We start from the raw sequence: 17,438 nt of genomic DNA, 5'->3' as shown, positions 1-17,438 counted from the left end.
TCTGAACAAATTACCCCCTCACTCTTACACATTTTTACCCCCCTTGGCAGCCCAACTCTTACATCATTTTACCCCCTCCGAACAAATTACCCCCTCACTCTTACACCATTTTACCCCTTTTGGCAGCCCAACTCTGACCTCATTTTACACCCTCTGGACAAATTACCCCCTCACTCTTACACCATTTTACCAACTTGGCAGACCAACTCTTACCTCATTTTACCCCCTCTGGACAAATTTTCCCCCTCACTCTTACACCATTTTACCCCCCTTGGCAGCCCAACTCTTACATCATTTTACCATCTCTGAACAAATTACCCCCTCACTCTTACACATTTTTACCCCCCCCCCCCCTTGGCAGCCCAACTCTTACATCATTTTACCCCCTCTGGACAAATTACCTTCTCACTATTACAAAATTTTATCCCCCTTGGCAGCCCAATTCTTAAATCATTTTACACCCTCTGAACAAATTACCCCCTCACTCTTACACCATTTTACCAACTTGGCAGACCAACTCTTACCTCATTTTACCCCCTCTGGACAAATTACCCCCTCACTCTTACCTCATTTTAACACCCTTGGCAGCCCAATTCTTACATCAATTTACCCCCTCTGAACAAATTACCCCCTCACTCTTACACCATTTTACCCCCCTTGGCAGCCCAACTCTTACATCATTTTACCACCTCTGAACAAATTACCCCCTCACTCTTACACATTTTTACCCCCCTTGGCAGCCCAACTCTTACATCATTTTACCCCCTCCGAACAAATTACCCCCTCACTCTTACACCATTTTACCCCTTTTGGCAGCCCAACTCTGACCTCATTTTACACCCTCTGGACAAATTACCCCCTCACTCTTACACCATTTTACCAACTTGGCAGACCAACTCTTACCTCATTTTACCCCCTCTGGACAAATTTCCCCCTCACTCTTACACCATTTTACCCCCCTTGGCAGCCCAACTCTTACATCATTTTACCATCTCTGAACAAATTACCCCCTCACTCTTACACATTTTTACCCCCCCCCCCCCCTTGGCAGCCCAACTCTTACATCATTTTACCCCCCTCTGGACAAATTACCTTCTCACTATTACAAAATTTTATCCCCCTTGGCAGCCCAATTCTTAAATCATTTTACACCCTCTGAACAAATTACCCCCTCACTCTTACACCATTTTACCAACTTGGCAGACCAACTCTTACCTCATTTTACCCCCTCTGGACAAATTACCCCCTCACTCTTACCTCATTTTAACACCCTTGGCAGCCCAATTCTTACATCAATTTACCCCCTCTGAACAAATTACCCCCTCACTCTTACACCATTTTACCCCCCTTGGCAGCCCAACTCTTACATCATTTTACCACCTCTGAACAAATTACCCCCTCACTCTTACACATTTTTACCCCCCTTGGCAGCCCAACTCTTACATCATTTTACCCCCTCCGAACAAATTACCCCCTCACTCTTACACCATTTTACCCCTTTTGGCAGCCCAACTCTGACCTCATTTTACACCCTCTGGACAAATTACCCCCTCACTCTTACACCATTTTACCAACTTGGCAGACCAACTCTTACCTCATTTTACCCCCTCTGGACAAATTACCCCCTCACTCTTACCTCATTTTAACACCCTTGGCAGCCCAATTCTTACATCATTTTACCCCCTCTGAACAAATTACCCCCTCACTCTTACACCATTTTACCCCTTGGCAGCCCAACTCTTACATCATTTTACCACCTCTGAACAAATTACCCCCTCACTCTTACATATTTTTACCCCCCTTGGCAGCCCAACTCTTACATCATTTTACACCCCTCCGAACAAATTACCCCCTCACTCTTACACCATTTTACCCCTTTTGGCAGCCCAACTCTGACCTCATTTTACCCCCTCTGGACAAATTACCCCCTCACTCTTACACAATTTTACCCCCCTTGGCAGCCCAATTCTTACATCATTTTACCTCCTCTGAACAAATTATCCCCTCACTCTTACACCATTTTACCCCCCTTGGCAGCCCATTTCTTACATCATTTTACCCCCTCTGGACAAATTACCACTTCACTCTTTCACAATTTTACCCCCCTTGGCAGCCCAATTTTAACATCATTTTACCCCCTCCGAACAAATTACCCCCTCAATCTTACACCATTTTACCCCCCTTGGCAGCTTAACTTTTACCTCATTTTACCCCCTCTGGACAAATTACCCCCTCACTCTTACACAATTTTACCACCCTTGGTAGCCCAACCCTTAAATCATTTTACCCCCTCTGAACAAATTACCCTCTCACTCTTACACCATTTTACCCCCTTGGCAACCCAACTCTTACAACATTTTACCCCCTCTGAACAAATTACCCCCTCACTCTTACACCATTTTACCCCACTTGGCAGCCCAACTCTTACCTCGTTTTACCCACTCTGGACAAATTACCACTTCACTCTTACACAATTTTACCCCCCTTGGCAGCCCAATTTTAACATCATTTTACCCCCTCTGAACAAATTACCCCCTCAATCTTACACCATTTTACCCCCTTGTCAGCCCAACTCTTACATCATTTTACCCCCTCTGAACAAATTACCCCCTCACTCTTACACCTTTTTACCCCCCTTGGCAGCCCAACTCTTACATCATTTTACCCCCTCTGAACAAATTACCCCCTCACTCTTACACCTTTTTACCCCCCTTGACAGCCCAACTCTTACATCATTTTACCCCCTCTAAACCAATTATCCCCTCACTCTAACACCATTTTACCCTTTTTGGCAGCCCAACTCTTACCTCATTTTACCCCCTCTGGACAAATTACCCCCTCACTCTTACACAATTTTACCCCCCTTGGCAGCCCAATTCTTACATAGTTTTACCCCCTCTGAACAAATTATCCCCTCACTCTTACACAATTTTACCCCCCTTGGCAGCCCATTTCTTACATCATTTTACCCCCTCTGAACAAATTACCCCCTCACTCTTACACCATTTTACCCCCCTTGGCAGCCCAACTCTTACATCATTTTACTCCCTCTGAACAAATTACCCCCTCACTCTTACACCTTTTTACCCCCCTTGGCAGCCCAACTCTTACATCATTTTACCCCCTCAGAACAAATTACCCCCTCACTCTTACACCATTTTACCCCCCTTGGCAGCCCAACTCTTACATCTTTTTACCCCCTCTGAACAAATTACCCCCTCACTCTTACACAATTTTACCCCCCTTGGCAGCCCAATTCTTACATAGTTTTACCCCCTCTGAACAAATTATCCCCTCACTCTTACACCATTTTACCCCCCTTGGCAGCCCATTTCTTACATCATTTTAACCCCTCTGAACAAATTACCCCCTCACTCTTACACCATTTTAGCCCCCTTGGCAGCCCAACTCTTACATCATTTTACTCCCTCTGAACAAATTACCCCCCTCACTCTTACACCTTTTTACCCCCTTGGCAGCCCAACTCTTACATCATATTACCCCCTCAGAACAAATTACCCCCTCACTCTTACACCATTTTACCCCCCTTGGCAGCCCAACCTTACATCATTTTACCCCCTCTGAACAAATTACCCCCTCACTCTTACACCTTTTTACCCCCCTTGGCAGCCCAACTCTTACATCATTTTACCCCCTCTGAACAAATTACCGCCTCACTCTTACACCATTTTACCCCTTTTGGCAGCCCAACTCTTACCTCATTTTATCCCCTCTGGACAAATTACCCCCTCACTCTTACACAATTTTACCCCCTTGGCAGCCCAATTCTTACATCGATTTACCCCCTCTGAACAAATTATCCCCTCACTCTTACACCATTTTACCCCCCTTGGCAGCCCATTTCTTACATCATTTTACCCCCTCTGAACAAATTACCCCCTCACTCTTACACCATTTTACCCCCCTTGGCAGCTTAACTTTTACCTCATTTTACCCCCTCTGGACAAATTACCCCCTCACTCTTACACAATTTTACCACCCTTGGCAGCCCAACCCTTACATCATTTTACGCCCTCTGAACAAATTACCCTCTCACTCTTACACCATTTTACCCCTCTTGGCAGCCCAACTCTTACATCATTTTACCCCCCTCTGAACAAATTACCCCCTCACTCCTACACCATTTTACCCCACTTGGCAGCCCAACTCTTACCTCATTTTACCCACTCTGGACAAATTACCACCTCACTCTTACACAATTTTACCCCCTTGGCAGCCCAATTTTTACATCATTTTACCCCCTCTGAACAAATTACCCCCTCACTCTTACACCATTTTACCCCCCTTGGCAGCCCAACTCTTACATAATTTTACCCCCTCTGAACAAATTACTCCCTCACTGTTACACTTTTTTATCCCCCTTGGCAGCCCAACTCTTACATCATTTTACCCCCTCTGAACAAATTACCCCCTCACTCTCACACCATTTTACCCCTTTTGGCAGCCCAACTCTTACCTCATTTTACCCCCTCTGGACAAATTACTTCCTCACTCTTACACCATTTTACCCCCCTTGGCAGCCCATTTCTTACATCATTTTACCCCCTCTGAACAAACTACCCCCTCAATCTTACACCATTTTACCCCCCTTGGCAGCTTAACTTTTACCTCATTTTACCACCTCTGGACAAATTACCCCCTCACTCTTACACAATTTTACCACCCTTGGCAGCCCAACCCTTACATCATTTTACCCCCTCTGAAAAAATTACCCTCTCACTCTTACACCATTTTACCTCCCTTGGCAGCCCAACTCATACATCATTTTACCCCCCCCCCCCCCTGAACAAATTACCCCCTCACTCTTACACCATTTTACCCCACTTGGCAGCCCAACTCTTACCTCTTTTTACCCACTCTGGACAAATTACCACCTCACTCTTACACAATTCTACCCCCCCTTGGCAGCCCAAATCTTACATCATTTTACCCCCTCTGAAAAAATTACCCTCTCACTCTTACACCATTTTACCTCCCTTGGCAGCCCATTTCTTACATCATTTTACCCCCTCTGAACAAACTACCCCCTCACTCTTACACCATTTTACCCCCCTTGGCAGCTTAACTTTTACCTCATTTTACCACCTCTGGACAAATTACCCCCTCACTCTTACACAATTTTACCACCCTTGGCAGCCCAACCCTTACATCATTTTACCCCCTCTGAACAAATTACCCTCTCACTCTTACACCATTTTACCTTCCTTGGCAGCCCAACTCTTACATCATTTTACCCCCCCCCCGAACAAATTACCCCCTCACTCTTACACCATTTTACCCCACTTGGCAGCCCAACTCTTACCTCTTTTTACCCACTCTGGACAAATTACCACCTCACTCTTACACAATTCTACCCCCCTTGGCAGCCCAATTTTTACTTCATTTTACCCCCTCTGAACAAATTACCCCCTCACTTTTACACCATTTTACCCCCCTAGGCAGCCCAACACTTACCTCATTTTACCCCTCCGGACAAATTACCCCCTCACTCTTACACCATTTTACCCCCATTGGCAGCCCAACTCTTACCTCATTTTACCCCCTCTGGACAAATTACCCCCTCACTCTTACATCATTTTACCCCACTTGGCAGCCCAACTCTTACCTCATTTTACCCACTCTGGACAAATTACCACCTCACTCTTACACAATTTTACCCCCCTTGGCAGCCCAATTTTTACATCATTTTACCCCCTGTTAACAAATTACCTCCTCACTCTTACACCATTTTACCCCCCTAGGCAGCCCAACACTTACCTCATTTTACCCCTCTGGACAAATTACCCCCTCACTCTTACACCATTTTACCCCCATTGGCAGCCCAACTCTTACCTCATTTTACCCCCTCTGGACAAAATACCCCCTCACTTTTACACAATTTTAACCCCCTTGGCAGCCCAATTCTTAAATCATTTTACCCCCTCTGAACAAATTACCCACTCACTCTTACACCATTTTACCCCCCTTGGCAGCCCAACTGTTACATCATTTTACCCCTCTGAACAAATTACCCCCTCACTCTTACCCCATTTTACCCCCCTTGGCAGCCCAACTCTTACCTCATTTTACCCCCTCTGGACATATTAGCCCCTCACTCTTACACCGTTTTACACTCCTTGGCAGCCCAACTCTTACCTCATTTTACCCCCTCTGGACAAAATACCCCCTCACTTTTACACAATTTTAACCCCCTTGGCAGCCCAATTCTTAAATCATTTTACCCCTCTGAACAAATTACCCACTCACTCTTACACCATTTTACCCCCCTTGGCAGCCCAACTGTTACATCATTTTACCCCTCTGAACAAATTACCCCCTCACTCTTACCCCATTTTACCCCCCTTGGCAGCCCAACTCTTACCTCATTTTACCCCCTCTGGACATATTAGCCCCTCACTCTTACACCGTTTTACACTCCTTGGCAGCCCAACTCTTACATCACTTTACCCCCTCTGAACAAATTACCCTCTCACTCTTACACCATTTTACCTTCCTTGGCAGCCCAACTCTTACATCATTTTACCCCCCCCCCCGAACAAATTACCCCCTCACTCTTACACCATTTTACCCCACTTGGCAGCCCAACTCTTACCTCTTTTTACCCACTCTGGACAAATTACCACCTCACTCTTACACCATTTTACTCCCATTGGCAGCCCAACTCTTACCTCATTTTACCCCCTCTGGACAAATTACCCCCTCACTCTTACACCATTTTACCCCACTTGGCAGCCCAATTTTTACATCATTTTACCCCCTGTTAACAAATTACCTCCTCACTCTTACACCATTTTACCCCCCTAGGTAGCCCAACACTTACCTCATTTTACCCCCTCTGGACAAATTACCCCCTCACTCTTACACCATTTTACTCCCATTGGCAGCCCAACTCTTACCTCATTTTACCCCCTCTGGACAAATTACCCCCTCACTCTTACACCATTTTACCCCACTTGGCAGCCCAACTCTTACCTCATTTTACCCACTCTGGACAAATTACCACCTCACTCTTACACAATTTTAACCCCCTTGGCAGCCCAATTTTTACATCATTTTACCCCCTGTTAACAAATTACCTCCTCACTCTTACACCATTTTACCCCCCTAGGCAGCCCAACACTTACCTCATTTTACCCCCTCTGGACAAATTACCCCCTCACTCTTACACCATTTTACCCCACTTGGCAGCCCAACTCTTACCTCATTTTACCCACTCTGGACAAATTACCACCTCACTCTTACACAATTTTACCCCCATTGGCAGCCCAACTCTTACCTCATTTTACCCCCTCTGGACAAATTACCCCCTCACTCTTACACCATTTTACCCCACTTGGCAGCCCAACTCTTACCTCATTTTACCCACTCTGGACAAATTACCACCTCACTCTTACACAATTTTACCCCCCTTGGCAGCCCAATTTTTACATCATTTTACCCCCTGTTAACAAATTACCTCCTCACTCTTACACCATTTTACCCCCCTAGGCAGCCCAACACTTACCTCATTTTACCCCTCTGGACAAATTACCCCCTCACTCTTACACCATTTTACCCCCATTGGCAGCCCAACTCTTACCTCATTTTACCCCCTCTGGACAAAATAACCCCTCACTTTTACACAATTTTAACCCCCTTGGCAGCCCAATTCTTAAATCATTTTACCCCCTCTGAACAAATTACCCACTCACTCTTACACCATTTTACCCCCCTTGGCAGCCCAACTGTTACATCATTTTACCCCTCTGAACAAATTACCCCCTCACTCTTACCCCATTTTACCCCCCTTGGCAGCCCAACTCTTACCTCATTTTACCCCCTCTGGACATATTAGCCCCTCACTCTTACACCGTTTTACACTCCTTGGCAGCCCAACTCTTACATCTTTTTACCCCCTCTGAACAAACTAACCCCTCACTCTTACACCATTTTAACCCCCTTGGCAGCTTAACTTTTACCTCATTTTACCCCCTCTGGACAAATTACCCCCTCACTTTTACACAATTTTATCACCCTTGGCAGCCCAACCCTTACTTCATTTTACCCCCACTGAACAAATTACCCTCTCATTCTTACACCATTTTACTCCCCTTGGCAGCCCAACTCTTACATCTTTTTACCCCCTCTGAAAAAATTACCCCCTCACTCTTACACCATTTTACCCCACTTGGCAGCCCAACTCTTACCTCATTTTACCCACTCTGGACAAATCACCACCTCACTCTTACACAATTTTACCCCCCTTGGCAGCCCAATTTTTACATCTTTTTACCCCCTCTGAACAAATTACCCCCTCACTCTTACACCATTTTACCCCCCTAGGCAGCCCAACACTTACCTCATTTTACCCCTCTGGACAAATTACCCCCTCACTCTTACACCATTTTACCCCCATTGGCAGCCCAACTTTTACCTCATTTTACCCCCTCTGGACAAATTACCCCCTCATTCTTACACAATTTTAACCCCCTTGGCAGCCCAATTCTTAAATCATTTTACCCCCTCTAAACAAATTACCCCCTCACTCTTACACCATTTTACCCCCATTGGCAGCCCAACTCTTACCTCATTTTACCCCCTCTGGACAAATTACCCCCTCACTCTTACACCATTTTACCCAACTTGGCAGCCCAACTCTTACCTCATTTTACCCACTCTGGACAAATTACCACCTCACTCTTACACAATTTTACCCCCCTTGGCAGCCCAATTTTTACATCATTTTACCCCCTGTTAACAAATTACCTCCTCACTCTTACACCATTTTACCCCCCTAGGCAGCCCAACACTTACCTCATTTTACCCCTCTGGACAAATTACCCCCTCACTCTTACACCATTTTACCCCCATTGGCAGCCCAACTCTTACCTCATTTTACCCCCTCTGGACAAAATACCCCCTCACTTTTACACAATTTTAACCCCCTTGGCAGCCCAATTCTTAAATCATTTTACCCCCTCTGGACAAAATACCCCCTCACTCTTACACAATTTTAACCCCCTTGGCAGCCCAATTCTTTAATCATTTTACCCCCTCTGAACAAATTACCCACTCACTCTTACACCATTTTACCCCCCTTGGCAGCCCAACTGTTACATCATTTTACCCCTCTGAACAAATTACCCCCTCACTCTTACCCCATTTTACCCCCCTTGGCAGCCCAACTCTTACCTCATTTTACCCCCTCTGGACATATTAGCCCCTCACTCTTACACCGTTTTACACTCCTTGGCAGCCCAACTCTTACATCATTTTACCCCCTCTGAACAAACTAACCCCTCACTCTTACACCATTTTACCCCCCTTGGCAGCTTAACTTTTACCTCATTTTACCCCCTCTGGACAAATTACCCCCTCACTCTTACACAATTTTACCACCCTTGGCAGCCCAACCCTTACTTCATTTTAACCCCACTGAACAAATTACCCTCTCATTCTTACACCATTTTACTCCCCTTGGCAGCCCAACTCTTACATCTTTTTACCCCCTCTGAAAAAACTACCCCCTCACTCTTACACCATTTTACCCCACTTGGCAGCCCAACTCTTACCTCATTTTACCCACTCTGGACAAATCACCACCTCACTCTTACACAATTTTACCCCCCTTGGCAGCCCAATTTTTACATCTTTTTACCCCCTCTGAACAAATTACCCCCTCACTCTTACACCATTTTACCCCCCTAGGCAGCCCAACACTTACCTCATTTTACCCCTCTGGACAAATTACCCCCTCACTCTTACACCATTTTACCCCCATTGGCAGCCCAACTTTTACCTCATTTTACCCCCTCTGGACAAATTACCCCCTCATTCTTACACAATTTTAACCCCCTTGGCAGCCCAATTCTTAAATCATTTTACCCCCTCTGAACAAATTACCCCCTCACTCTTACACCATTTTACCCCCCTTGGAAGCCCAACTCTTACATCATTTTACCCCCTCTGGACAAATTACCCCCTCACTCTTACACCATTTTACCCCCCTTGGCAGCCCAACTCTTACATCATTTTACCCCCTCTGGACAAATTACCCCCTCACTCTTACACCATTTTACCCCCCTTGGCAGCCCAACTCTTACCTCATTTTACCCCCTCTGGACAAATTAACCCCTCACTCTTACACAATTTTACCCCCCTTGGCAGCCCAATTCTTATATCATTTTACCCCCTCTGAACAAATTACCCCCTCACTCTTACACCATTTTACCCCCCTTGGCAGCCCAACTCTTACATCATTTTACCCCCTCTGGACAAATTACCCCCTCACTCTTGCACCATTTTACCCCCCTTGGCAAACCAATTCTTACCTCATTTTACCCCCTATGGACAAATTACCCCCTCACTCTTACACCATTTTACCCCCCATTGCAGCCCACTCTTAGATGGCAGTTTCAGTCAAGGGGGTAATTCCTTAAAAGTCCTGCCATTGCAGCCCATTGCAGCCCACTCTTACATGACAATTTCAGTCATGGGGGTAATTCCTTAAAAGTCCTCCCATTGCAGCCCATTGCAGCCCACTCTTACATGACAATTTCAGTCATGGGGATTAATTCCTGAAAACTCCTCCCATTGCAACCCATTGCAGCCCACTCTTACATGACAATTTCAGTCAGGGGCTGTAATTCCTTAAAGTCCTCCCATTGCAGCCCATTGCAGCCAACTTTTACAAGGCATTTTCAGTCAGGGGGGTAATTCCTTAAAAGTCCTCCCATTGCAGCCCAATGCAGCCCACTCATACATGACAATTTCAGTCATGGGGATAATTCCTGAAAACTCCTCCCATTTCAGCCCATTGCAGCCCACTCTTACATGGCAATTTCAGTCAGGGGGGTAATTCCTTAAAAGTCCTCCCATTGCAGCCCATTGAAGCCCACTCTTACATGACAATTTCAGTCATGGGGGTAATTCCTTAAAACTCCTCCCATTGCAGCCCATTGCAGCCCACTCTTACATGACAATTTCAGTCATGGGGGTAACTCTTGAAAACTCCGCCCATTGCAGCCCATTGCAGCCCATTCTTACATGGCAATTTCAGTCAGGGGGGTAATTCCTAAAACTCCTCCCATTGCAGCCCATTGCAGCCCACTCTTAAATGGCAATTTCAGTCAGGGGGTAATTCCTTAAAAGTCCTCCCATTGCAGCCCATTGCAGCCCACTCTTACATGACAATTTCAGTCATGGTGGGTAATTCCTTAAATGTCCTCCCATTGCAGTCCATTGCAGCCCACTCTTACATTTCAATTTCAGTCAGAGGGGTAATTCCTGAAAAGTCCTCCCATTGCAGCCAATTGCAGCCCACTCTTACATGGCAATTTCAGTCATGTGGTGTAATTCCTTAAACGTCCTCCCATTGCAGCCCATTGCAGCCCACTCTTACATGGCAATTTCAGTCATGGGGGGTAATTCCTTACAAGTCCTCCCATTGCAGCCCAACTCTTACATCATTTTACCCCCTCTGAACAAATTAACCCCACACTCTTACATCAATAAACCCGCCATAGACAAATTACCCCCCATTCTTACATCAAAATGGGAGGATTTTAGGAAGGACATTCGACCCGGGATTAACAAAAACTGACTGTGTATTTTTATCCATAAATATCGTTATAACATGTATAACGTTAAAAAACTCATCTAAAATGAGGAAATCTAAGATCCAATCTTTATTCCACGCAGCCCTTTTAAACCCAATTAAATCTTGTCCCGAGGAGTATCACTATAGCTAGTTGCTCTTTATGCCTTATAGGACATCACATCCCACTAAACATGAGGTCAGAAGATTTGAAATCAATCCTTCTCTGACAACTAATTATTGTTGTCAGAGAAATTTAGTAAATTATTGCAGCGTATAAATGGATATATTTATTGCGGTCAAAAATCTAATTTAAGCAAATACTTTGATCAATTTTTAATTTTCTAGCTCAAAAATAAATTCTTGCTAGCAGAATTAGTTCCTGCAAAACTTAGTTTGACTAAGTTACTTATGGATTTGACGCACTGTGTCTGCTATCGATCCGCCTAAATAAATAGTGGAAGAGGAAAAACGAAAAATCTATTTTCCGGGGAAAAACAAAAGAACTGGGCAACAAAGAATGAATCTAAAATTAACATAAAATTATCAGGTTGAAAACTTAATTATAAACATAAATTCACTGAAATTTTGATAAAACAGACTGAAAAAGTTTAACTGATCAAAAAGTTGGATTCTTCATATTACAATTTCCGGTTTTAAGAACGATCAACCAAACACGAACTATCCTCAATGCAATTCAAAGAAGTTGAATCGTGTTGGTGCGCTCCTCTCTTTTTTTAAGAATCGTTCTGACATTTTTAGAACTTTTCTTGTCAACGAGTAGTCCAACTCGTCAAGTGTTTTTATTGACTTTGGAGTAATAAGAGGAGCAAAAATTATTTAGCTTTAACTTGTGAAATCTTCGCAAACTGCTAACAAGTGAAGTAAGAAAATGGTTTTTAAACAGTTTTTCGGTTTCTGAAAACATTTTTTTTTCACTTTCAGCTTACTCTGCTCTACTCTTCACTTTCAGTATTAAAATTTTAAGAGGTTATACGGAAGTTCGAACGCAGTTGTTTTAACCCTTCTCAAGGCAACTTATGGTTTTTGAAGTCTTGGGCATTATTTTGTATTAAATTTTGGGATTGCAACTGTTTTTGTAGTTCCTAATTATGTTTTGATATTTAGTCGTGTTGATAATAGGATTCAAGGGATCCCTATTCTGGTGTACATAACTTTGCTCACTGACTTGATTTAAAGTTTGTTGGTTTTAACTTTCGCAATTTTGACAGTGCTTAGTTTCAAAAAATGTTAAATAATTTTTATATTTTCCATCGTTTTTCATTCAGTTTATTGTTTTACACAACAATTCAAATTTTAATAAACTTAAGGGTTAAAGAGGTTCATATGTTAGGTTTTACTCGACTGCGACACGACTTGCTATAAAAAATAGTTATAATTTGGTCTTTGCCTTTTTTGTAATAGTTTTTTTGTGGTCGCTGTCTAAATATTGATAGGTTTTACTGGATTTTTTTAGTCACCTTTGAACTAATTTTTTTGTCCTATACTGAACAATTTAACGAGTTTGACACAATTTTATTATTTTTAAAATTAGTAATTTTTTGAGGTTAAGTTGTTCTTGGTTTTCTCTAATCTGGTCTCACTAAAAAAAGGTCTCAATAGTTGCTCATTTTTGAATGCATTTAAAGGTTCTTTTTTCTACCTAATAGTTTTTGCGATTTTGAAAATACTTGTTTTTTTTAAAAAAAAAATAGTAGTTATTCTCGTTTTGCGACCCTTATGCGCTTCTATGTCTCTTACCCATTGATGAGAAGTCTCATTAGCTCTCTAATTAGATATACGTGAATCTGCAAGGAAAAAAAATTTTCTGCTAACAATTTCACGGACGTGGACACAATTTGTTGCAATTATTTTGAACTTTTGATTGATGCCTACATTTTTATTAGTTTTGTTGCCTGCTTCCCCCAATGTTTTTTCTCTGAAATAGATATATGTTTCACATCTATGGATAGTAAGAGATATCCATGGAAAATTTCACGTTTTAGTTACGTGTTCTAAAGACATTTTTTCCACTTTTTTACAACGAAATCTGAAAAAAGATTTTGCCAAATGTTGGTTGCCTACATTTTACTTTATCATTCAACGGTTTTTTAAGCCTTTGCTACATACCACATTTTAAACGAATACTTCAAACGAGCAAATAAGATTAATTTGTGAAGAATTGACAGGCAAAAAAAATAAGAATAAATTGATTAAGAGCTGTACAGCCTTCTTCACAGCTTGAAAATTTTTTTTTGATAACAAATTATTACAAAAATTTTTGTAGCATTCTACCAGTTACTATGCTACGTACTAAAAGAACCAAAACGAAGACGATATAAACGTTTGGAGACAAGTTGTGGCTTGTAAATCATTTTATGAGCAATTGTGATCTGTGAAGATACTCTTTGTAAAAATTCTGGTTACAAAGTTGTAAAACTTGTTTTTGGAAAAGATTTTTTAATTTAGATTTTAATATCAGTAAAAAACGAGCAAAAAGATCGAAACAGACCAAAAAAATTTGAAAAAATTCGTAGAAAAAACAGTTTCTATGCAGATAATTTCAATTAGTAAAAATGAAACAAATAAAATCATAAGAACTATCGTTAAAATAAAAATTATCAGAAACTTTGAGTTCCAAGCACATCGCTAATAAGAACTATGAATAGAAGAGCCAGATTCTAGACATCTGCAATTTGGTTTGAATAGAAATTTTTCATAGTAAAAAGTATCAACTTCATTAAAGAATGATTGAAAGAATTAAAACCATCCAATAGAATTCGCCTAGAACTTTTTCTAAAAGTCGTGAAGGAATTTGACTTTGAAAAGGTGATGATTTAGAATCGGCAGTCAAAACAAACCTCACAATAAACTATGGCATGATTTTTGTTCTCTCTTAATAAAAAACAGCTTTTCACGCCCTACAGCCAACTGTTTTATTTTACGTTCTACTTTAAAACTTCAGTTTTATTTGAGTCATGCCCCAAATATGATGGTCAAATAACCTCAAAATCAATGAAATGTATGAAAGGTTCGTAGAATAAATTCATCCATTTACAAATCCTCTAATTTATAAACTTTGGCAATAGAATAATGGCTGAACGAAAACTTGAAGTTGCTGCTGAGAACTGCAGTTGATATTTTGAACTGTTTATTGAAATCTACTGTTTTTGATAGTTTTGTTGTCTGGTTTCCCCAATTATCTCCTAAAATCGCTATATTCTTTATATCTATGGATATTGCAAGATATCCATGGAAAAGTTCACGTTTTAGTTACGTGTGCTAATGAAAATGTTGTCACCTCTTTACAACAACATCTTAAAATAAGTTTTTGTCAAATGGTTTTGTTTACATTTGACTTTGTCACTCAACGGTTTTTAAAACGTTTCCTTTAACAAAATTTTAAACAAATGCTTATGCGCGTATTAAACTAATTTGTGACAAATTGACAGGCAAAAATAAGAATAAATTGTTTAAGAGCTGTATAAAGTTCTTCATAGCTTAAGAAAATTTTTTTTGACGATACTAATTTATCACAAAGATTTCGGCAGCCTTGTAACAGTTACTATTCTACGTACAAAAACAACCAAAACGAAGACGATATAAACGTTTCGAGAGCACTTGCGGCTTGTAAACCATTTTTATGTGCAATTGAGACCTGTGAAGATACCCTATTCTGGTTAAAAAATTGCAAATTGCAAAACTTTTATTTGGAAAAAATTTTTTCAATAAGATTTTAATATCTGTAAAAGGCGAGAAAACAGATCGGAACAGACAAAAACGAAAAAAAATATTTTGAAGAAAGGTTTCTATGCAGATAATTTTCATTAGTAAAAATGAAACAAGTAAAATCACAAAACTATCGTTAAAATGAAAAATATCATCATCATTGAGTATCAAGCAAATTGCCAATATGAACTATGACTAGGAAAACCAGAATTACAGACATCTGAAATTCTTTTAGATGATATATTTACAGAGTAAAAAAGTATCAAACTCTTGGAAAATGATTGACAGCATTTAAACCATCCAACAGAACTCTAGCATGTTTTCTAACAGTCGTGAAGGAATTCGGTTTTGGAAAGGTGATAACTTTGAATCGGCAGTCACAGAAAATTTCAACAAAAACTTTCGCATAATTTTTCTTCTGTATTACTAAAAAACAGCTGTTCACACCCTAAAACCAACTTTTTACCTACACGTTCCACTTTAATACTTCATTTTAAATAAATAAATTCAAAAAAGAATTCACCGATTTACAAAACCTCTAATTTATAAAATTTGGTAACTGAATAATGACTGAATCAATACTGGAAGCTGCTCCTCAGAACTGATGTTGATTGTTGTTTCAATTCCTACTTAGAACACAAAATGGGAGAACACTTCAATTGTGGTATAATGTTTGATCAAATTATGATCTTAATTTGATCTTTTTCATATCTTAGTCTAGCCTAAAGAAGTACGCAATGCAAAAACATTCATTGTTGATCGCCGCTTAATAATCGATTGTGCCTGCGGACCAACTGCATACTCCTGCTAAGACGTATAATTTTTCTTTGTTTTTGAGTTTTGATATGGATATTTGATTTTTCATGAAGTTTTTTCCATCAACAACTAACCAACAAAACAGATCTCTTTTGATTTTCTTCTTGTTTCTCAGGAATATAACAAATTATTCAAACGTATAGAACAGCTAATAAACAGGAAATACAGATTCTTGACCATAATTTTGATAACTTTCATCAAAAATTGGGTTAAATTGCCTTATAATGTGGGTCGAAATTGTTTAATTAACTTTCTCGAAACAAAAAATTCTCAAAATTTTCTATGTTGTAACGGCTGCTCTCCTATCAAAGTCAAGGAAAACTTTACACCGCCCAGTTCGTTTCAGCGGTTTCAAATCTGTCCGGATATTGTGTTTTTCGCAGTTAACTTTTGTGAACTGTACTATCCGCTATACTGTAGAATACCGTTGCATTACTTGTTGCTCTATCACTCTTGATAACTAATCGCTCAGCTTTGCTGTTTAACAATCTTGTTTCTCTCAGAATAACAAAATAATTCAAATTGAAACAATCAAATTTTTGTTGAGTTATTGTTAATAACTCAAGTTATAAACCGAATTTAGGAATTCTATTTCCAACAAATTGTAGCCTTGTAAATTGGCTATACTTCTACAAAGTTTCAGCTTTCTGCTACAAAGATTACAGAAAGGGGCTGAATTACTGTAACTATAACTGAACAAGAATAATAATTTTCTAACTTTAATGTTAGCAAGTCTCTCTATTGGTTTCAGTAACACCAATGTTGAACTAAATTAGGCTTCTTTAAAGCCAGTAAGAGAAACTGACTTTATGCTTTGCACAAAGTTTCTCTTACTTAGGAACTTCGTTCCTCAGAAAGAAAGTTTTGAGAATATCACAGTTAATTCTCTTTTGACAAGTCAAAGTAAAGTTAAAACTGTACAATCACTAATATGATCTACAGAAACAAGACACGATAACAAGTAATTTACCGCTCAAGAAAGTGTGCTTCAATACGCACTGTATGTCAGTTTAATATGACCAAAATTGCAAGTTTCAACTGATTTTTGGTAGTTTTTTAAGCTCCTTTTATGCTGCTAGTCACGTGGATTTACATGTCAAATTCAAATGTTGATTGGTTGTAGATAATGATGTCGACAGAATGTGAACACTTTTCCATAACGTCACTTTTTCAGTGTAAATTTGATGTCATGGGAAATTTGTTAACCATGTAGAAGTTTTGTCGAATATTCTGTATCAATAATAGGTTGATTCGCAATCCAATCGCAAAGAATCTGATGCAATATTGTTAAGTCGTA

The 17,438-nt window shown here is 40.7% G+C and overlaps 1 protein-coding gene across 1 annotated transcript in view; it reads right to left on the bottom strand.

Moving 5' to 3' along the window:
- LOC142340421 (uncharacterized) overlaps positions 1-17,164 on the bottom strand; it is a 148,468-nt gene extending 131,304 nt beyond the window's left edge. The window contains exon 1 of the mRNA XM_075390997.1: positions 17,112-17,164. The gene's annotated coding sequence lies outside the window, so the exon portion shown is untranslated. The remainder of the gene's footprint in view (positions 1-17,111) is intronic.
- Positions 17,165-17,438: the final 274 nt, after the last annotated feature.

This window comes from Convolutriloba macropyga, chromosome 5, assembly GCF_964194025.1.
Source record: "Convolutriloba macropyga chromosome 5, txConMacr16.3, whole genome shotgun sequence".
NCBI lineage: Eukaryota > Metazoa > Xenacoelomorpha > Acoela > Convolutidae > Convolutriloba > Convolutriloba macropyga.
This window is presented reverse-complemented; position numbering and strand designations above follow the sequence as displayed.